A 24,455-nucleotide genomic window follows, 5' to 3' on the forward strand; every position below is an offset into this window, starting at 1 on the left:
AGACGAGATCCAGAACATAATAATTAAGAAATTAACTCACAAAGCCCTAACACTACTTACCAGCATCTTCAATGCAATGTTCAGACTACAATACTACCCTGAACAATGGAAAAGGGCTAGGATCCTCGTATTTGGAAAACCAGGCAAAGACAAGTCAGACCCCAACAACTACAGACCCATCAGCCTTCTGGACGCCCTCAGTAAAGTATTTGAGAAAATACTACTGAAAAGGTTAATAGGGCATATCAAGGAAAAAGGTATAATTCGCAACGAGCAGTTTGGCTTTAGGAACGCACATTCTGCCCCACAACTGCTCACTCGATTCATAGAACAAGCCACCATAGGTCTCAACAAACGAAGAGACACAGGAACGGTTTTCCTTGATATCCAGAAAGCATTTGACAAAGTCTGGCACGAAGGCCTACTAGCGAAACTAATAGACCACGAATTCCACCCAGGCTATATAAGACTTATTAAATCTTATCTGGAGGGCCGAGAGTTCAAAGTAGACGTACATAACACGCTGTCAAGTACTCGCAGGATTAGAGCGGGCGTAGCCCAAGGGTCCCTTATCGGCCCAATCCTCTTCGTCCTGTATACAAACGACATGCCTACGACAGAACTCACTACCACACACCTCTACGCTGATGACACCGCTATCTCAGTTCAACATCCACAACTAGCGTGCGCTCGAAAGAGGCTCCAAGTAGCACTAAGAACTCTCGAGCCTTGGCTAACGAAATGGCGCATCAAGGTCAATGTTGACAAGTGCCAAGCAGTGCTGTTCACTAAGAAGAACAGACTCACACGCAAACCAGTCAACATAAAAGCGCTAAAGCTTTTCAACGAAGATATAGTGTGGCATGACAAAGTCAAATACCTAGGAGTAGTCCTAGACAGAAAGCTCACCATGCTACACCACATCAATGATATTCAAAGAAAAGCACACATACGACTTAACCAGCTATATCCTATACTGAACAAAAAGTCCAGTATTAAAACGGAAGTAGCCATAAACATGTATAAGGCCTTAATCAGACCAATAATCATGTACGCAGCCCCAGCGTGGGGGTTCACTGCAATGACGAACCTGGGTAAGCTGGAATTAATACAAAATAAATGCCTACGAGCAGCGACCAGACTCCCTTTCGACACGCCAATACGCCAACTACGCAGTATTGCGAAAGTCAGCTCAATAAGGCACCAAATACGTAAACAGACACTAAACATGTACAGAAAGTCATGGAGTAATAAGATCAACCCGTTAATAAGCGGGATCGGACGCTACGACGTTGATCTGTACAAAAAGTATCCTACACCGAAGCACATTCTGTTCAGCCACAGGGTTGGGTGGGCGAGGGGCCGATAGCCAACCCACTCCCGCCAAGCTGACACCTATATACCACATACACCCACACACTGCAGACACCTATGTAAATATGTAAATATGTTTCAGCTGTCCTAGACCCAGGGACCAGGCGAGGAAGATTGACAAAAAGTACAACTTAAGAAGACGACGGCAACGCAGCCAGACGGCCAAGGACGTGTCAATCCACCCCCGCCCCCCTACAGAGACATGGGAGCGGAACACCAGCCCGCGCCCTATAAACAGCACTAATATCTATCTGTTATCTCTTTCCTATCTAGGTTGTAAGCTGGACATGAGAGCAGGCAAACAGCCGGCACTCCAATGAGAACTTGTATATACATATGTTATTAATAATCTTAGTTTTAGATCTGCAGTGACAAGTGTGTTCAAACAACACCGCATAGAGGGACATCGACAGGAGGAAGAAGATAGCCCCTTGCATGCAAGGCTTGGCTCTAATTCCCCCCTCTCCAAAAGGAGACTTGGCACCAGGGACTGCTGGCTGCTGGACAATGGGACGAACCTGTGGCCCAAAGCCCAGACGCTAGCAGACCCGAGCCGACCCGGCAGTGACAAGAAGGACTGATCCCCATAATAACAAAAATTGCAAGGAATTGGTTTATGTTTGTGCATGTTACCTGGTCCTAACTAACATAACCTCTGGTCTTTTTCCAGCCCACATCCTTGCATGTGCTATCAAAAGATGTCAGGTTTTACATGTAGGCTCTTTCTTCTTTCTGCCTATGTGGTTTTTCCCTGACCCTTCAATACCATACCTTAACACTATCCAACCAATACAAACTTTGCCGTGGTAGCGAGTCTGACTCGGAAACCGGCAGATACTCCTTGTATCACTTCCCACTCTTCCCTGCTATCTCTTTCTTCTTCTTAGAAAAAAAAAAAAAAAAAGTAGGGAGAGGTACTCACTCAGTTCATAAGCAGTTGATATCGTGCAGATCATATGTAACAGTCAGATGTATCAAATGGAAGAAGTGGTCTTAGTGTGATGGTCAGAGCTAAGAGTTGTGTTTGAAGAGGTAGGCCTAATCATCGAGGAAGTCTACAAGTGGTGCTTGTATCCGTGCAGAGACGGGTACTATGCTGATAAAGAAACATCATCTTCTTGTGAGGATGGACTTCACAAGATGTTTCAATAATATTTTCCAATTATTTAAAATATATTGAGTGGACGTAATTACATTGGAGCTCCCTACACGCGTACATGGTATGTAGGCCAACTCCTTGTTATATAAGAAGATTACAACAGACGGCTCCCGACTTCAGCTCACAGGTTTTCCCAAGAATTTTCAAGTTCAACAGCGGTGTATGCAGACAACAGGTAATTAAAGCATCAGACATGTTATGCATTCATAACATGAAGAAGAGTGTAATCAGCGACGATATCACATCTCACTTCAAGTTCATGCCAATAGCTTTTTTGTTTAGATTAAATTTTCCTTTTCTTAGTACCGCAAATCTCACGATATATTTCTTTTGTTAAATTAAAAGACGTCAATGATTGTTCATTGTGACGTAAATTATAGTCATAAACTCAGTTTTATTTTAATTATAATAAGTGATTCCAGTTCCATGTACAATCCTCAATTGTGGAAATGCAACAGTAATTTAATATTGTCCTGATCCATATCCCTGTATATTGCCAGATATGTGAGTTTATCACCTCACGTCTTGAGATAATTGATATAAGAGGTATGCTCTACCGAATTTTGTTGTTTTTCTTAAAAAAGCAACTGGCGCTCAAACAAATGTTATTTATATTATGTGGAAGATATGAAGGTATAAGAGTAGTGGTCGGAGTAGCCACAAGATGGTTACCCTGTTGCACTCCCTCTTAAAACAGTAATCACCACCACCACCTTTTCCTTTATTATTTTCAGCCCTTATAGATTTATAATGACCATTTCCACATTTTCTTGGCTGCGGAAAGAACCACTATCACAAAATATCGTCATCATCATCGTCATCATCATCATTAGCGATCTGGAGTCTTTTTGAAGTCATTTAGCGACAGTATTTCAAAGATAAGCGACTTCGCCATATCTATATATACAATAAGAGTTTTGTCTGTACATTGCTCAGAATTTGAAAAGAATGGTATTTCTGTATTGGTCATGTCTACAGTAACAAGGAAATGCACTTTTTAATTTTCCGTAATTTCTGTCTGTCTGTCTTTCTGTCTGTATATATGTACACGCATCATTAGAAAACGGCTAAAGAAAATTTAATAAAAATCGGTATGCAAAGTCGGGGAATAAGCCACTGCAATCTAGGCCATAAATAATTTTATTCACGCTGATTGAAATGGTAGTTTAGGGGAAGGCCGAAAATTTAATTTTCAAATATTTATGTTATTAGTGGTCCTATCTTAATAAAAATGGTATGCAAATTCGGGGAATAAGTCGCTACAATCATGGCTATAAATAACTTTATTCACGCTGAGTGAAATGGTAGTTTAGGTGAAGGCCTACAAATTAATTAGTAAATATTTAGATTATTAGTGGTCCTATCTCATTGAAAATTGGTATGCGAAGTCGGAGAATAGGCCACTACAATCTAGACTATAAAGGATTTAATTCACGATGAGTGAAATGGTAGTTTAGTGGAAGGCCTAAAATTTAATTCTCAAATATTTATATTATTAGTGGTCGTATAACACAGATATTCATGAATTTGTATTTTTGTTGCTAAGTCTATATGAACGCCCAGCCGCGTGAAAATGAGTGAACAGAATTTAATGAAAATCGGTATATAGAGTCGGGGAATAAGAAACTACAGTCTAAGCTATAAACAATTTTATTCACCCTGGATTGAATTGTAGTTTAGGAATGCGTCTAAAATGTAATTTTTAAATACCTATGTTATTGGTCCTATCGAAAAGTACTACATAACAAAAGTTATAGAGAATATAATTTCCGGTAATTTTAGTTTTATTCAGTGTTAACGTGCCGACTATGATAAGAGTGGTATTTCAGAGTTGGAAGAAAACTAAATATGAAGGCCTACAATATCGAAAGCGCATAACATTGATCAACAACAACATTACATTGACCATTGTTTGTTGTGATGTTCTCTGTCTCTTATGCTGTCTCTCAACTCTGATAGATGGGATTACTGCTACGTACCGAGTATAATAGCCTGACTGAATATTGGCGGGAAATAGCCGGGGAGTTAGAAAACTTTCTTCTTTAGCATGCCATTCCTCTGGTTCATACCCTTATGATACAGCTGGTACGTAACACACTGGTTCATCATAGTATTCCAGCTATTCGATCCCTAAATTGACGCGCTGTTTTAACTGAGCAGTGGCATACTTAAGGCACCACAATTCACTAAATACCGTAACTCAAAATTCAACGCTGAAAAGAGCCTCCAAGTCAGATAGATTTTTCCGCCGCCAGTGTAGTGAATTGATACTTTCCGACTTATCGGGTACTCCTAGGAAAACAGATTAGTAAAGGAGCAAACCTGGGAGTCGCCACTATTCGACTCCCTCCCCAACCAAAAGGGACAAGAAGTGTTCACGGCTCACGGCAGTCTGCGGCTTGGCCATTCCAGCTCTGGAACTTTGGACTGTTAGATCGCCAGCGTAGTACTGTTCCTTAAAAGTGAGAAAATGTGTGGTTTTTCATTTGATCGAGTATTTCATATGAAGGCATTGCTTTCAATCGCGCCATTACTACTGACGTCATTGTAATGTGTGTTCATTTCAGTTGGGAAAACCACTAAGAGAGTCTTTCTGAGGATGGAAACAGGTAGCTAGAGAGTGTGTGTCTACCATTATAATTAAAACTCCCCAACCTGATTGTGATTGATGGTAGGCAAGCGAGCCTGCAATTACAGTGAAAATTCTCTCAGTCTTCATATGAGAAAAGATGTTTGGTGACTTCCCCGTTGCGTTTCTGGGGTAACATTAAGAGCTATGCAATTTCATACAATCATACTCACAACGTGTACACTTCCTAACCTAGAATTCTGTATACAATGTAGAATTCCGTAGCGAAGCACGGATACGTCAGCTAGTTTTAGATAAAATTCTGACGTGTGGAGCATGAGTTCATATTACTTTTGCAAAGCTTATCAGACATCGTCCGTCCTACCCGCTCACTTCCTGTAAGGGAATGGAGATAGGTAATCTTAATTTCCCTGTGACCTATCTGTGTCGCGCGACGTGAAAAAAAAAAAAAAAAAAATCGCTGTGGTGAGATTGTATGACAACATTAGGATTACTTTTCATTCGATTATTCCATTTTAATGGAATTTCAAAGCAATAACCGAAAAATAATCGAATTGAAAATATAATCGAATAACCGAAAAATAATCGAATTGGAAATATAATCGAGTAACCGAAAAATAATCGAATGAAAATCATAATCGAATAATCGAAAAGTGAAATAATCGAATAAGCTATTATTTTGCATTTGAATATCCCATCAAACGAATTTCTAAATGTTGCGATTAAATGAGTGAATTAACAGTCATAATCCTTAATATCTGTAAAATAAAAGTTCCTTATTTAAGTAAATGCCATCGTCGGGCCGCATAAGAACCAAACCCCAGTACTACCAATTGACAATTGTTTTAACTAGCGGCAGGCAATATATCTACCTTAATTTTATGTCGTTTGGCTCCATGGATACATGGTTAGCATTCTGGCCTTTGGTCCAGGAGTCGCGGGTTCGATTGCTGGCCGGGATTTTAACTTTCATTTGTTAATTCCTGTGACTTGGGGACTTGGTATTTGTGCCGTCTTCTGCATTATAATTCATGGATTGGAAATTGATGATAACATATTTCGTAAAAGTTGATCTATTCGCTTATTTCAGTCGATTATCTATCTGACACATTTAAGCAGAAACATTCATTCATGACGCAACCGATTGTTCTACGCGATATAATTGAATGATATTTGAAACTTACTCGATTATCTTACTTGATTATTTGATTATTTAAATAACCGGATATAAGCTATTCGATTATTATAAGCATTCGATTAATCCATCATTAGTAGGTTGGGCATTTATCCATTCAAAGAACTGGCCCGGCTCGTGAGTTTTGAGACTGGCCCAGGTAGAGGAACCTACTCTTACTAATCCTCTCCTTAGAATTCGTGAATTTTGACACTCGTGAGTTTTGAGACTCGTGAGTTCTGAGACAAAACGGAAATAAAAACGCAATACCGTCTGTCTAGCTGAGGAATGCTATGGAAAGAAAGTTGGTCGACTTCCCGTTAGGATGTCGAAAAATTTAGAAAGTAACTTCCACTTTCAACTTACTACAGAAATGAATATTTGGTTATGGTAGGTCATACAATAATAATAATAATAATAATAATAATAATAATAATAATAATAATAATTTGTACCGAGAAGTCATAACCGAGGTCACGCTCCGCAAAAATAGGCCAGGGCCGATGACCTAGATGTTAGAGGCTCCTATAAACTACAAGGAAGCAACAATAGGCCAGATATTATTCTAGTCGATAACTCAAAAAGGCCGACGGCCGTAGCCGTGTTGAAACACCGGATCCCGTGAGATCTCCGAAGTTAAGCAACATTGGGCGTGGTCAGGAGTAGGATGGGTTACCACGCGCTGTTGGTGGGGGGTAAGGGAATGGAGGAGCGGAAAGGAACTGGCCACCCTACCGCACGTGAACTCCGGCTCAGGAACACCTCTGCGGAGGTTCGGACTTGCCTTCGGGCAGAATAACCCTTTTTAAATCAAAAAGATCCCTATCCCTTATAGAAATTGCTTGTCCAAATACCTCCAATTGGCAAACAACAATAGCCACAAAGATATCAAAATACACAGAACTGACAATAGAAATACAACGCCTGTGGAAACTAGAATCAGTCACCACAGTTCCAATAGTAATATTGTGACCGTATCGTCACATTGAATATTTATTCGGAAGTATATATATGTGGGAAGTAGGAATGCTTGGAGTTTCTTTGTCAGAACAGGGGATCGGTTGTATCATGTTGCGTAACATCTTCGCTAGCCTGGCGCCTAACCTGGCTTATAAATTCCCCGAACTGAGCGCGCGTGAAGAGGAAGACAAAAAAAGTATAGTTTCTGCTGACTCCGCCCCTAAAACAAATGCCGACTCACAGTAGGGCCGACGTGGGGAGGTGATTTTAGAAGTACTTTCGGGATAATAACGTTTAAATTAATCATGACGCATATGTCGAAGTAACAGCAAGGATAATCGATCACTGACAAAATTATAAATCAAAATAAAAATATATTGTTTATGAAATTACGTCTCAAAGAAATTATGTGTAAGATGCTCTGGCGTCCTTACGCTAGCTGTGAACCAGACACCCAACAGGGGTTCCCCGTTAGGCTCTTGAGTTAGTCGGCCGAATTACGATTAAACCACTGATCGTTTCGTGTTTCGCATTACATCTACTATTTGTGATTCGCGAGCCACACAATCTGCCGCATCGCTGATTTCCATAAACTTAGTGGATCTAGAGATCTCAAGATTATGGTGGGGGGGGGGGGAGTTCCTTAGTCCAACCCCCACTCCATGTGAGACCATATATGCTCGCACTTCTGAGGGTGGCTAGTAGACAACAGGCAGTCCAGGGGGGTGACACTTCATAGGGAGCGCCCGAAGCAGTTCTGAGATGGGCCAATCGATCTCTGCCAACTAATGAAAACTAAAATTCTCTTTCAGAGGGTTAATTTAGAAGGCAGAAGTTGGTATTACACATTCAGTTGCATGGTACAGCAAATTCAAAACACAACACCGTTATCGTTGCGCGCGAAGGGACCTTGGTCGTACGGTATGTAATAGTGTTTGTTAGACGAAAATTTGTTGAGATTCTTTCGCATTGAACGAGATTTTTGATCCAGTTTTTTGAGAGTATGGTGTGAAATTATAATTATGCGCGTTCTTAGTGTGAAGAAATAGTATTATGATCATGAACATACTTCACATTGAATTACCTAGCTGTTGCGAGTAAACGTCTGTGTGATTGTGCTTCTTACCTGCTGTTTAGAATAAATAAATTCGAAATATAAACTGTGTGCATTATGCTGTGTTTTACCTTCATCCTTTCCTTCTCGTGTTTTCCATTCCCATACATGAAAGTCGTGGGAAGTGTTCAACGAACGAAAGAATGAGGTTATGTTAGATCGTGATTTAGGCAAGTATGGGCGTTTTGGGGTTTTATATGAATTGCATTAACATTTTCAGTAATCAATGTTGAATTTATCACTTAATAGATGTAAATTTACATTAAAATGTGAACGGTGAAACAACGATACAAGCTAGCGTTATAACAGTATTGCCAACATACAAATACGGTAATTGCAATTTACTTTTCAAGTAAAAGACACGAGAGAAGCTTTAGATACAACTTTCCTACCGAAATACAATCATTATCTCTATCACAATTAAAATTTTAACAAAGTAACAACTATCATCATCGTGCTTACTACGAGGTACTATCGTGGGATTTATTTCCTTATGTTGGCAGAGAGAAAGTGGGCACTGTAGCTTCCATGACCTGTTTTCTCAGCCAACTTTATTACACAGGAGTGACGGATCTATTTCTCTTATATGATCCTTGAGGCAGTCTATGAAGTGACCAGACGGTCGTTTTGTGGTCGGATTTAGCTGTTCTTTGTATAGAAAATGTTGATATAAACGGGAGTGCAAATGTGTATAATTTCTCATATGAAATGTCAGTAGAGAACTTAACTGAGCGATAGTGCCGTATGAATTACAGATCGATCGCGACGTGGCACATAATTACGTGAATTACGTTGTATAATCGCGAAACTGTGACGCTATGATGTGCCGAATATCGGACGGAGAATATTATTCTTCAATTGATCTCCCGCAGTAGAGAGAGAGTCCGTGGAGTGTGATAGTAATTTTGAAACTTTGTGAAGGTTGACATGTAAAAAAAAGGGGTAGCACGAATGTCCGTGTCATATAATATAAACAGAAATCCAGTACCAAGTTATCGTGCCGAATGACGGCGTAAATGTAGAAGTACAGAGAAGCAGACGTACGAGACGGGGTTTTGAAATAAATATTGGAACCCGATATCACGTTAATTCACGGTAATAAACTATTGCAGTAACGACACCGTGAGCTTCTGTACTAGCTTTGTCTGACTGAGGTAGTCCAGCTGCGTCCAGCCTAAAATTAATAAATATGCAACTTTCTTTCTGTAAGAGATCGCAATCATACCAAAAAGGGGAATTTTGACTTGAGGTGTGCAGAAGAAGTCTGTGTGAAAATCAGTGTGAATAGTATCTTTCCAGTGTTCACGACTCTAAGACTATGGATTACCCAAGAATCATCGAGGGACGTCTGGAACCCGTGACCTCCCACCTCAGCGCCATTGAGTAGACGCTTCAGGCGAGTCCCTTGCGAGCTCGGACTATGGAGGACGGACCAAAGCTGTTGAGTATCAAGTTATGACTTTGTAGTGCTAATATTCCCTTTGTAATTAGAAAGAGATGTAAGGATTGGGTTAAGATAAGTTATCGTATTTGAATTGTTAGATTAGTTCGCTTAGAGTGGTCAGTAGGATCCCTTTTATTTAACTACTTGAGGTTATTCGAGAATAAGCAAATTAGGATAATTGCATGTCTTCTGGGCCCATTTTATTTGTTGCATGTGCATGTTTTGGGGTATTTGTATTTCCGACTGCTGTCAGAGGAAAAGGGGGGAGAGAGTATTGAACTTTGCTGAGGTAACGAAGTAGCCTTCCTCTGAGTGACTATTCAAGATGATACAGGAAATTATGACTGCCTTTGAACAGTATTTTAATGTGGGATAGTCACAGCACTCTTTTCCTAATGTAAAGTAGTAGATTTAGTTGCATGGTAGGTTAAGTCGTGGCTGTATCTAGATGTGTGTGAAGAATTCATTGTGCCAAAGTTCGAATATCCACCCCCAAACACTAGCAAAGGCCCCCGTGTATTTTTGTTGTTTGTTGTTGTTTGGTATTATAATTTTATTTAAGTTAATTTATCTGGTTGGATATTAAATGCCGATTTACTGAACGTGGTATCAATCTATATCAGGTACACATTTCTCATTTCTTTGGCCTAAGATAATAGGAAATTTTAGCTTATGAGCTTGTGAAATTGTGATTAAACTCTTCAGTGAAAGGAACAATGCTGAATCCCGGCCTTCTGTAAAGTTGAGGAAAGATGAAGTGATATAGCGGCATGATTTTGAGAGGTATTTATAGGATATAATGAACGCTCGAGCTGGTTTTAGCATATTGATAAGTGTCCCAGTACTGTTGCGTGAATATAATGAGCCGATGACCATGCATTGAGAGGGCGTTAATGCGTGGAGATTTTTGTTTCAAGAAGGTTATTGTCCCGTCGAGAGGGCGGTCCCGAGAGATTTACGTCTGGCGACCCGAGAGTTGTAGCCTCTTGTGAGAAAGACAGCTAAGCCGCGATCTCTATGCCAGTTGACAAAGAAATAAATGTTATACAGACACTGTGTTCTTTTGTCAGTAGAAGACGTACTTTTACTTGATTACCACATTCGCAACAAACCATGTCGAAATTAATGTAGGAACATTTAATTCTTAGCCCTTAATGATGCGGTAGACAGGGTTTTGTTTTTCAGGAGACCTGATATGGAAGGAACCGAGGTCAATACTTCGAACCTTGGGGAACAATGAGAATTGTTAGTCACACAGTGGCGGATTATAGTCAAGCAGAAATGCAGCCATTATTTGTATTCTATATGTTTTTCTTTTTCAGGTGGTAGAAGTGTGTGAACGTGATGTTTAGATAATTATTGATTTCTTGAAGCTAGTTTTCGTGACAATCCATTGATAGTTTGTTTAAGTGAAGGGCTGAGACCCTTATGACGTGTACAGTTAGTTCGTCAAGTGAGGTGGTTTGTAGTCACCAGAATTATGTTCATTTTATTATTTGTGGGAATATGTTGTAATTCCGTAGAATTTGCTTATTGTTTTTCTAATTTTATATATTTTTTAATATATAATTTATTGTGCTATGTTTAATTTAGGTGGCCACTCTAAGACTAATCTCAGAGTAAACCAGTGTTTTCTTTTGAATATGTAAAATGGGAGTCTTCCCACGGGAATATCACGCATTCGCAAGATCATAACTAATTACTGTAAATAGTGAAATGTTTTATTATGTTGAAGGCTAGAAGGGTAAAACTATTTTTGTGTCGTATTCAACAGCTGGAATGAATTGCATGGTTGATCAATAACAAAACCAATTATACAAAGTTAAAACTTAGAAAGTTAATTCAACCGTCCTCAAGTTATTTGAATCGAGTGAAGGGATACTCATGTTCGTAATTATGTATGGAATGTTTAGTCAGTAAGTAGAATTTGACACCGTAATTTCAATAATCCACATAGAGACACTGGTGATGAGGTGAATCGGAAAGTTTACTTGAGTGACAGCACGGACATGACTTCCCGTTGCTTTATTGAGTGTCAAATGTATTTATTTTAAAATGTAATTATCAAGGTTGTAGAAAGTATGTTTCAACGAGAGCTAATTAAATCATTAGGAAAAATTTATTTGTGCCTATCTTTGCCGATATTAGCATCCTGACTTCTTCCGTTAATTTAATGCCTATAAGTTAGATATAAGTTGGTTTTAGTTCGTATCCGCGGACGCAGCATGCCCTTGAGAGGCTTGTGCTCATATCTTGGAACGGAAGGGTAGCGGTAGACTTCGCTATGCTGTAATGGGCATTTGTCATCTCATCTGTTCGGATTAGTCATTAATATCCAAATGGGGCGGCATTTGTCACTAGGTATAAAAGGTACCATGACTGTTATTTTCTGTAGCGCGTGGTCCCATGTGTTAAGACTCGGTAGGGGTAAATTTGTGTTGTCGCATGGTCCCATGAGCTATGGGAGATAATGGGAAAGGTCCCAATATCATGTACCGGTGTTATTCCAAAATGCTTGCACAGCTCTCTGGCCGCATTAAACCTGAATCATCACACATACGTAGAACTACAGAGAGCCACCCTCCTGAGCACCTGCCACATTGTGAGAAAGTTTCGAGGAATGACTTTTCCTCTGACTTACGCCAAACAGCATGAAGTTCCATGTCGCAGTTCCAGTAATCTTGAAGAACAGGTTCCCAAAACGGGGAGATAAGAATTTGTTTAGCGACATTATCTGTGCATATTTATTGTATATATGTATATGTTGTAATTATTTCTGTTGTAAATATTTGTAGATATATGTACCTATAGTTTTATAATCAAGAGGGTGACTCTTTGCTTAGGCCGAGTGAGCCCATTATGTTACCGGCACAAGCCGAGCCTTTTTAAATTGTAATAATAATAATAATAATAATAATAATAATAATAATAATAATAATAATAATAATAATAATAATAATAATAATAATAATATCCTTCAAAGCAAAGCTAAGGCATTACTGAAGTGTCATCCGTCCAGAGGTCTTATACGCTTTAGAAAGCCTCGCAATGAACAAAAAAAAGGCCTGATCGAGAATCTGGAGGCCGAAGAAAGGACAATGGAGAGTACAGAAGACGGCATAACGACAAATTATACACCCACGTCGAGAAGATTACCGATACCATCCGGAAAAGGATAATTATCTTTTATGGGCATGTGATACGAATGCACCCAACAAGACTGACCAACCACATCAATATCTGTCAGCAGAAGGAAACGAAAGGGGCTTGGTTTATTGAGGTAGGTAGAGAACTTGAAGAAGTGGGAATCACACATAATGACATCCAAGAGCGTGTCCCACTTAAGAAGAAACTTCAAGCGTTCCAGGGTTTCCGAGACAAGCCAAAATTAAAAACTGGCAAGGGATGGACGCAGGAGAGAAAAGGACGACACTGAGAAGACATGCGGCAGTAGTGGACAGACATCAAAGTCAGAAGTAGCCAGTTGAAATGACGTGGTCCAAAGTTGGCCCATAAGACATGAATATTAATAATAATAATAATAATAATAATAATAATAATAATAATAATAATAGCCTGCTGAGTCGCTCAGACGGCAGAGCACTTGTCGTCTGAGAGCAAAGCTGACGGGTTTGATACCTGCTCAGTCAGGTGGTATTTGAAGGTACTAACATACGCCAGCCTTGTGTCAGTAGATTTACCAGCACGTAAGATAGTTGCGCGATATTTGGACACCTCGGAGTCTCCAAAAACCACGAATGTAGTTATTGGGACGTAAAACCAATAACGTGATTATTATACAGTGCTTGAAAATAAAGATTTATTGTTAAAATAACTTCAAGATTATCCAGTATCAGTGGCGGCTCGTGACAAAATCTTTAGGGGGTTCACAACATTTTTGTTCATGTCTCAAATCAGCAAAAAATTAACAAAAATCACTTCACTAAAAGTTACTTGTACCCCTGTAACCGAGGATAAATTTTATACTAGACTAATCTGTTAGTGTAAAACAAAATCAAACCCCATGGCCTACCAAATGAACGCTGTTCACCCGGTGGCCTGCAGATTATGAGGTGTCATGTGGTCAGCACGACGAATCCTCTCGTCCTTATTCTTGGCTTTCTAGACCGGGGCCGCCATCTCACATTCAGATACCTCCTCAATTGTAATCACGTAAGCTGAGTGGACCTCGAACCAGCCCTCAGATCCAGGTAAAAGTTCCTGACCTGATCTGGAATTGAACCCGGGGCATCCGGGTAAGAGGGAGGCGCGCTGGGGCCGGCCGTGTTAGTGTAGAACAAAAGTAGAATTCATAATAACTTTACTGCACTGCGAACATTGAAGGATGCGAGCACTATTCTTGGTTTTTAAATAGCACGAAGTTCACCTGGGTATGACGATAAGCATAGAAATAATGTGTACCGCATTTACCGGTCAATTTTTTAAAATAATTGTTTCCGAATTGACCCAATAGTCTGCATATTATCTCGGTTATTCAAGGTTCTACTGTATCACATGTTAATTATGTCCGACTCGTTGGCTGAATGGTCAGCGTACTGGCCTTCGGTTCAGAGGGTCCCGGGTTCGATTCCCGGCCGGGTCGGGGATTTTAACCTTCATTGGTTAATTCCAATGGCCTGGGGACTGGGTGTTTGTGCTGTCTCCAACATCCTTGCAACTCACACACCACACATAACACTATCCTCCACCACAATAATACGCAGTTACCTACACATGGCAGATGCCACCCACCCTCATTGGAGGGTCTGCCTTACAAGGGCTGCACTCAGCTAGAAACAGCCACACGAAATTAAAAAATTATTAACATGTCAATTATTCTCGTCTTGGAAATTATAGACAACACTAGCATAGGGAATTCAATATTCGCGTTTTTGTGTGAATTTATTTTTGCACTCAGATGAGCAAGGTCTGTTCACCCAGCTGAATTCCATACACTTCTTTCTTTGTTGAACAATAAACAGGGCAAACAAAAAAGCGCATTCCTAGATCTACATCCACAGAGCCACTTGCGTGTTTCGTACACTTTTCTCTTAAACTTACGCCTATACTCGCGTTTGTCAATTTTTGTAACTTTTTGATAATCAAATCTGGTCTGTCCGATCCAAGCCTTTTAATTTCTAACTTATCCTGATAGGTTAATATTTCTCTGGTTAAAATTACCTGAACTGAATTCACTTCCTCTTCCACAAAGAATACCATGGTTATAAACCATACAAACAGAGAAGCAAAACACAACACTCAAATAAAAAGATTTTGAAGACTTGAAAAGATTTTCCAATCACAAGGTAAAGCAAATTCTTCCCGGGATTACGTACGAACATCTGTTCACAACGAGCTAGAAAATGCCTATTCAGAATTACTGGCGAAATCTGCCGGTAATGTAATGCAATATTAGCTCCTGCTAGGCTGTGGCTAACCGTAATAGGGGAGGTGGCGGACGGACCCTTGTGGTCATCTGTAATACTACCACTGGTTTGAGGGTTGCTCCAGACGGCAAGGCACGTACCTTCCCGTCCTCCTCGCTAATGGGAATATCAGTGCATAAACCATGACGTCATCTGCTTTGCACATGCGTATAGTCTTCAGCACAATAGCGCATTATCCAGTGTGCTCGCTGCACTGTCAATCAAAACGAACAACTGTCAGTGTAACGGAGCTTCTATATAAGTCGAATGCTTTCGATCGATTATCGAAATCAGGTCGAAAGAAAGTTTTAAATTATCCATGAATGCGTAAAGTTGTATTAAAACTGGATGTTCACGTGCTCATGTGCTCCTAAGAGCCCACCGCCACTGTCCAGTATATCACTGACTGCTTTAAAGAAAGGAACTTTTCCGGAATCCTTCTCAGCAGTGGCATATTTTTAAAAATTTCTTCGATAACGATTCACTCAGCTTACAAGAGAAATGAGTATCTGGTTATGGTAGATCATATAATAATAATAATAATAATAATAATAATAATAATAATAATAATAATAATAATAATAATAATAATAATAATAATAATAATAATAATAATGTCTTTTTCAATAGGAAGAGTGCGAGGAAAGATAGCTCAGGAACTTCTTTTGATTTATCTCTTATGTGATAGCTTCCCAAACCACAACACCGGTACAGTGAGAAGTTACTAACCACACCTCAGTTAAGCAACATTGTCCATAGTCATCCTATGGATGGGTGACTACTCATTACTTGCTCGAGAGGAAGGTGAAAGTGTCTCCCATATCATACAAGTACACAGGTACTATGAGAAAATAGCAAATACATTGCAATATTATAAGTCCGGTGCTCAAAACTCACATTCAAAAGCAATCAATCAATCAATCAATCAATCAATCAATCAATCAATCAATCAATCAATCAATCAATCAATCAATCAATCAATCAATCAATCAATCAATCAATCAATCAATCAATCAATCAATCAATCAATCAATCAATCCCTTTCTTTTAATAATTTCAAAGGAGTTGGAAAAATATTGAAAATATCCCTTGGTAAATTATTCCAATCTCTAAATCCTATCAACATATATTTGCCCAAATTGTCCTCTTGAATTCCAACTATACTTTCATATCAAGGTCGTTCTTACTTTTAAAAATAACACTCAAACTTATTCGTCTACTAATATCATTTCACGCCATCTCTCAGTTAACAGCTCGGAATATACAGCTGTGTCGAGCAGCTCATCTCTTACTTCTAAGTCTTTCCAGTCCAAAGTTTGCAACATTTTCGTAACAATAATATTTTGTCGGAAATCACACAGAACAAATCGTTCTTTGGATTTTATCCAGTTTTCGAATCAAGTAATTCTGATGAGTGTCCCATATACTAGAACTATACTCTGTTGTAGTCTTACCAGTGACATGCCCTCTTCTTTATATCCTTACTACAACCCCTAAATACCCTCAAAACCATATGAAGAAATCCGAAACCTTTATTTACAATCCCGTTCATCCGATTACCCCAATGAAGATCTTTCCTTACATCAACACTTAGGAGTTTATAGTGATCCCCATAAGGAACTTTCACACTGTCAACACAGTAATTAAAACTGAGATGACTCTTCCTCTTGGTGGAACTCACAAACTGACTTTCCACCCCGTGTACCATCACACGACATCAGCGAGGTCTTTTCGCAGCCGCTCACAATCCTGCAACTTACTTTTTACTCTGTACAGTATAGTGCCATCAGCAAAAAGCCTTCATTCACGTCACCTTTTACTCTTCGGCCGGAGAAACAAATGCCTACAAGACCTGCCTAGCAACGACTTTACATAAGTGCATACTTGACCTGATTATGAACTTCAACTACCGTATATTTGTTTTCGGCGCAAGATTGTGATGTTCCGTTTACTCTCTTCACTGTGATTATTGTGTTTTGAACATTAACTGAATTGCTACGATATGATACAATGTTAATTTTTTGCCTGTGTTCAATATATTAGTTGTTTTAAGATCTTCGCTAATTGGCTGATGATGACACTTGAAATGTGTTGAAACCGGTCCCAATAAACAGGTTGTAACTACTTTTTAGTTCAACTTACTACGGAGTATTGAAAGGTGGATCCTTCCCTATAATATTGTACATCTTCTTATTTCTCTATTCAATACTGAACAATCATGAAGTTTTTAACTTTAAATGGATTCCAGTTCTTTAGTCATATTTTGTCAACTCCAACTAGCTGCAAGTAGCTTTCCTCCGTCTGGATAAAGTGTACTCGAGAACTTTACTCACGATCCTTGGGGAGACAGAGGTAATATACTCCTCTACAGGAAACAAACGACCGGGCGAGTTGGCCGTGCGCGTAGAGGCGCGCGGCTGTGAGCTTGCATCCGGGAGATAGTAGGTTCGAATCCCACTATCGGCAGCCCTGAAGATGGTTTTCCGTGGTTTCCCATTTTCACACCAGGCAAATGCTGGGGCTGTACCTTAATTAAGGCCACGGCCGCTTCCTTCCAACTCCTAGGCCTTTCCTATACCATCGTCGCCATAAGACCTATCTGTGTCGGTGCGACGTAAAGCCCCTACCAAAAAAAAAAAAAAAAAGGAAACAAACCCCAAAATTGGCACAGTTTACACCACCGGAAGGGGGAGCACTTCGTGCGCTGGGTCCAGAAACCTACCCATCTTCTCACTCTTCTCAGAGGGTGGAGGTAGGGTGGGAGTGTGGAGGGTGGCACCTTGAAATCTGAGGAGAATGATCTCTTACCCCACGTATAATATGACGATCAGATTGCTGTACTTTATTGGAATAATTCAGGGGACCCCGGAAGCAGAGAGTAATACTTAAAATGTTTTTCATTTGCAAGTTGCTTTACGTCGCACAGACACAGATAGGTCTTATGGCGACGATGGGGCAGGAAAGGGCTAGAAGTGGGAAGGAAGCGGCCGTGGTCTTATTTAAGGTACAGACCCAGCATTTGCACGGTGTGAAAATGGGAAATCGCGGAAAACCATCTTCAGGGCTGCCGACAGTGGGACTCGAACCCACTATCTTCCGAATACTAGATACTGGCAGCACTTAAGTGACTGCAGCTATCGAGCTCGGTCTTAAAATGTTTATACGTCAAAATACATGGTTTATACTCGTGATCATAGGAACTAATGTTCCGACTTTTGTCGCTGTGAGATTTTCACAATAACCTGGTTGCCATTCTCGCTCTTCAAAACACTTACAAGTTTTTACTAACTTTTGTGATTGCCAACAAACCATTCATACGATTCCCTTTGAGAAAAGTATGTGAATATTTTTCTTTATGTTCAGCTGCCTTTCATCTTAGCCACCTGCAGAGCCTCCATCACGAAATATTTCTACAAATACATATAGGCCTACCAATTGACTTTCAATTTTGGTTACGGCAAGATCGACTTGTACAGGGCTGCAAGGCGACGCTGGACGCATGTAAGAAGCACAGCAGTCACTTACGGTGGAAATATTGTATAACAGCGCTTGTGGCCTCTTCCGATATATCACCGGCATGTCTGCCTTTCCTCCGAGCTTATTTGGTCAGTGCGGCGATTGGGAAATAGAAGTCGGAAGGAGAAGGGGACGGCACAAAGCTTATAGACAAGAAAAAACAAACTGGGGGTCTGGGAGATGTAGTGGGGGGGGGGGGAGGGTAGACAATAAAATTGAAAAGAAAAAGCTACAAAATGGTAAGTTTTTGATGCTATCTGAGCGAATTTTAGTTTTCTTGTTGTTGAGATTTTGATTCAAGACTATATAACAAAAGGTTCACCAAAGGAACAATTACACATGTATTGCAATTAAATAGAAGTATGGCGTGATTATGCAATTAAAAAAATCCATATAATATTTGAAATAAAAGAGCTGTAGACCTTAGGTAGAACTACACAGGCACGTTGAAATGGAATACCGTATGGCTTTTAGTGCCGGGAGTGTCCGAGGACAAGTTCGGCTCGCTAGATGCAGGTCTTTTGATTTGACTCCCGTAGGGGACCTGCACGTCATGATGAGGATGAAATGACGATGAAGACGACACATACACCCAGTCCCCGTGCCAGCGAAATTAACCAGTTAAGGTTAAAATTCCCGAACCTGCCGGGAATCGAACCTGGGACTCCTGTGACCAAAGGCCAGCACGCTAACCATTTAGCTATGGAGCCGGACACAGGCACGTTGACTGAGTGAGACTGCCAGACTGACGAATATGCATGGCAAGCGGGTGAATCATACTTCATTATCCATGACCTTGGCAAAAATATACCCCTGCTTCCCTTCTTCAGAGTACATGCTCGAAGTGCGATTACTATATGATGGCACAAACCTGCGCGAAGTCCGAGCTTTGAGCGGAAGAGAACGTTCTTCCCCTCTCACTCACGCTGCAGCACATGGACTTGTCCACATATAAAACTCATTTAGTGCTCAACTAAGGTTTTGTGTAATCCAGGGCCTCTCAGGGTGCATGCACTGTGCACGGTGCAAAAGACGACTTCGCTTGGTTGCGCAGAGTGCGCTTCTACACGCTGCTGCATGAGTCTACACTACTTGCTATGGTGCTGTACGAATCGGTTAACTACGTCAAATGACATTTTGTGCGTATTTCCACTAAGTCACTTTTTAAAGTTTGTCCAACCCTTGTCCCGTTTCTCTATGGGGTCGGGTATGTGGTGAGATGAATCTGTCGGGGCTGTTGAATAGCACCAAGGAGTCTGCTCAAGGCTTAACGTCCCCATCCGACGGACGAATCACCATCAACAACGTCATATGCCCTCAATCCATATGAGCACTGCGGAGAGGTGTGGAATTTAATCCAGGTCTTTAGCACGCTCTTTAGCACGCAATCTAGTGATTATAAATTTTATTCAACCACCTCCCTTACCCTGCCAGCCAACATTCTGATGGTGAAAATGTTTTCGACCATCGGGACTCGAACCGGTTAATCACGGTGTCAGACCATTTAGACTTCAACGCCTTAACAACCATGGCCACCGGGCGGGCTAAGACACTTTTTCATCATCATCATCATCATCTGTTTACCCTCCAGGGTCGGTTTTTCCCTCGGACACAGCGAGGCATCCCACCTCTACCGCCTCAAGGGCAGTGTCCTGGAGCTTCAGACTCTTGGTCGGGGATACAACTGGGGAGAATGACCAGTACCTCGCCCAGGCGGCCTCACCTGCTATGCTGAACAGGGGCCTTGTGGAGGGATGGGAAGATTGGAAGGGATAGGCAAGGAAGAGGGAAGGAAGCGGCCGTGGCCTTATGTTAGGTACCATCCCGGCATTCGCCTGGAGGAGAAGTGGGAAACCACGGAAAACCACTTCGAGGATGGCTGAGGTGGGAATCGAACCCACCTCTACTCAGTTGACCTCCCGAGGCTGAGTGGACCCCGTTCCAGCCCTCATACCACTTTTCAAATTTCGTGGCAGAGCCGGGAATCGAACCCGGGCCTCCGGTGGTGGCAGCTAATCACGCTAACCACTACACCACAGAGGCGGACCACCTTTTAATATTCAAAGAAATAAAGGGAAATTCAGTAATTATGTCAAAGGCAACAGGGTTTGTATACATAGATCTTTTATAATTTCTAGTTTTAAGTGGCTAAAATGGAATAAAAATTTAATTTTCTCCACAAAGTGTTGGGGAGACTGCCCCCTCGCCCTCGCTTCCACAAATCGCCGCCACTGGATTTGGTTGTAGTGGGCTACTTCAGTGTATTTTGTAACGTAGAAATTAATGACGTAGTCGGTTAAGAAGAAATTGTTATAGTCTACCCTTGCTTCCTGTTTGAAAAGACATTTGCCACTAATTGTTTTACACTTTGTAAACCATACCGTTAATACATTAATAACATTCCTCCCGTATTATATTTACAAGATTTTCTACTTTTCCCTGTAGAGCTAGCGGCTGCGTGGTTTGATTACGTAGCTGTCAGTTTGCATTCGGGAGATAGTGGGTTTGAACCCCACTGTCGGCAGCCCTGAAAATGGTTTTCCGTGGTTTTCCATTCTCACACCAGGTCAGTTCTGGGGCTGTACCTGAATCAAGGCCACGGTAAGAAAACAAAGAAACTTTTCTTCCCTCTTTAGTTGTTCGTATGTTACTTGAACGAATCCATTATGTGAGTGAGACTAATATACCTCTTATTTCTCTATTCGTAAGTCCTTCTTTGTTTCTTTGTTTCTTTCTTTCTTTATGGATAGTTTTTTGCTAATTTCACAGAATTCCCGTTAATGTTCTTTTGGTTCATGCATTCTGACATACTCATCTGTTCCTCAATGTCTTTCACTCTAATAGTTACTTTCTTACTCAATCTTGGTTCTTCGTTCTGGATTTTTTAATCAAAATCGTCTCCTATTCCTGTTCTATCTAGCATCTTTTTCACCCTGGTTACCCAATACTCATCGTCGTGTACATGTTTCATCTGATGTAGTATGCTAAATTTAGTATTTCCCTCCCGTTTCGCCTCTTTAATCTTAACCAATATTTTGTTACTTTCTTTTAGTTACAATATATTTGCTTGTATACTTACATCTCCACATAGAATTCTAACTCCACTGTTAGCTGTACATTGTGGTAGCCTCATTATTATTTTGAAGAACTTACTATCTATTGCCTCTAGTTCCTTACTACCTTCTTCAATGCCCCATATTTCTGCTCCGCACAATGCTTTGGCGTTTACAAGTGAATTTAGAACATTTTTCTGTAGTTGATATTAAATACTGATATTTTTCTATTATTGTTCAGATTGTTAAAGAGTCTAGTAGTTACCAGTAAAACTGTATAAAATTTGTAAACTGATTTATGCAGCTAAATGAGTTCCGCTATAAATACTACATTCCATTAAATATTTAAATTATGTTTTGCTGAAATAGTTTGAAGACTTACTGGATGAGTCATCGATAAGGTTCACCTCAAATAACTTGTACATCGTTTAAGATTAAGATATCGGACCTCTGTTTTCACTTTCAGTCGGTGGCCGATGACCTTCGATGTTAGGTCCCTTTAAACAACAAGCATCATCATCATCATCATCATCATCACTTTCAGTAATGTTACCAAGGGGCTCATAATTTACCTCGTGCCAGGCTGAGTGGCTCAGACGGTTGAGGCGCTGGCCTTCTGACCCTAACGTGGTAGGTTCGATCCTGGCTCAGTCCGGTGGTATTTGAAGGTGCTTAAATACGCCAGCCTCGTGTCGGTAGATTTACTGGCACTTAAAAGAATTCCTGTGGGTCTAAATTCCGGCACCTCGGCGTCTCCGAAAACCGTAAAAGAGTAGTTAGTGAGACGTAAAGCAAATAGCATTATTATTAATTTACCTCGTAGTACTTCTCCAGGATGCCTATATCTGAGATAACTTCATTTTTTAATGGAACTGCACAGATTTCTATAATATTATTGTTTTTACGTCCCACTATCTCCTTCAACGGTTTCCGGGGACGCCGAGGTGCCGGAATTTTGTCCCGCAGGAGTTCTTTTACGTGCCAATATACATACCGACACGAGGCTGCCGCATTTGAGCACCTTCAAATACCACCGGACTGAGTTAGGATCGAACCTGCAAGAAGGCCAGCGCCTCAACCGTTTGAGTAACTCAGCCCGGCTCATAGCTTTTTACTCTTGGCAGTAGGAATATGGAAGTTATAAATTCCAATTTCTTGACAAATACTAGTCGTATTTTGAAAATTACACATGAATCCGTTATGTTCAAAACTCGACTATTCCGTACAGAATTTCATGCAAACATCTTATGGTAAAATGAAAGTTACGGAAAATTAATGAAAAAGTATGCCAGAATGGGATGTGGTAAGTATCGTATATAGACACTAACATAGGCCTATCGTTTGTAGTAGTGGAGATAATTCAATTCTTTCTTTCTTTTTTTCTTTCTTTCTTTCTTTCTTTCTTTCTTTCTTAATCTGCTTACCCTCCAGGGTTGGTTCTTCCCTCGGACTCAGCGAGGGATCCCACCTCTACCGTCTCAAGGGCAGTGTCCTGGAGCTTCAGACTCTGGGTCGGGGATACAACTGGGGAGATGACCAGTACCTCGCCCAGGCGGCCTCACCTGCTATGCTGAATAGGGGCCTTGACGGTGGATAAGAAGATTGGAAGGGATAGACAAGGAAGAGGGAAGGAAGTGGCCGTCGCCTTAAGTTAGGTACCATTCCGGCATTTGCCTGGAGGAGAAGTGGGAAACCACGGAAAACCACTTCCAGGATGGCTGAGGTGGGAATCGAGCCCACCTCTACTCAGTTGACCTCCCGAGGCTGAGTGGACCCCGTTCTAGCCCTCGTACCACTTTTCAAATATCGTGGCAGAGCCGGGAATCGAGCCGGGCCTCCGGGGGCGGCAGCTAATCACACTAACCACCACACCACAGAGGCGGACCTAATTCAATTTTTCCATCAGATTAAGTTGGAAAGTATATTCCATAAATAAAAATATTTGAAAATCCCATTTTTTCACCTGTATGTATCTTCCCCTTAAAATAAGTGTAATGCTACTTCATTCCCTCACATAAATCATCTGGGCTGATGACCCAGCTGTTAAGCTCTTTAAATAACGCTCATCAACGAACTTTATTAATCTCTCGTTGTTTGCAAATAAATGATTCATAATTTTGGTATTGGAAGAATCTATAATTATAAGTATTTTCTGCTTTGCTGTGTTAAAGAATTCAAAGTGACAAATAATGACGTATACTTACAGTTCATAGCAGTTCAGACAAGCAGAGTGATGTTAAAATGATTTCCTAGATTCTAGCTACCACGGATATGAACACGTTTCTTAAGAGGCACTACTGTACACTGAGACAGCCTGGTGTGCTAAAACGTAATATATTTCTGACGGCAGGGAGTGCCACATTCAGTGGTCTTATCTTCGGCCCAACCAACCAATGGGGCATGACAACTACGGAGAAGTTACCTGTTTTGCATGTTAATTTGACACATGTATTTTTAGGAAGTAGTCTTGATAAAGCATTTTTAAGTTGCGTTGTGACAAATGTCGGACTCCTTTGACGCTCTCTGTCAACAGATGTCATTCTCTTTTCAAGATACCTTGGTCGAACAGGCATTACGCAAAATCGCAGGTATTAATATGGTTCCAGCTACCGTTTACAGGCATTTTGAATTGACACCATTTAGGG

At 40.6% G+C, this 24,455-nt stretch overlaps 1 protein-coding gene across 2 annotated transcripts in view; it reads right to left on the minus strand.

Annotated features, from left to right (window-relative positions):
* Positions 1–24,124, minus strand: part of LOC136866156 (ATP-binding cassette sub-family C member 4) — a 294,433-nt gene extending 270,309 nt beyond the window's left edge. Inside the window, exon 1 of one of the 2 annotated variants that reach the window (XM_067142874.2) lies at positions 24,015–24,124. The gene's annotated coding sequence lies outside the window, so the exon portion shown is untranslated. The remainder of the gene's footprint in view (positions 1–24,014) is intronic. The other variant, XM_067142875.2, reaches the window with a different exon arrangement.
* Positions 24,125–24,455: the final 331 nt, after the last annotated feature.

Source organism: Anabrus simplex, chromosome 3, assembly GCF_040414725.1.
Source record: "Anabrus simplex isolate iqAnaSimp1 chromosome 3, ASM4041472v1, whole genome shotgun sequence".
Taxonomy (NCBI): domain Eukaryota; kingdom Metazoa; phylum Arthropoda; class Insecta; order Orthoptera; family Tettigoniidae; genus Anabrus; species Anabrus simplex.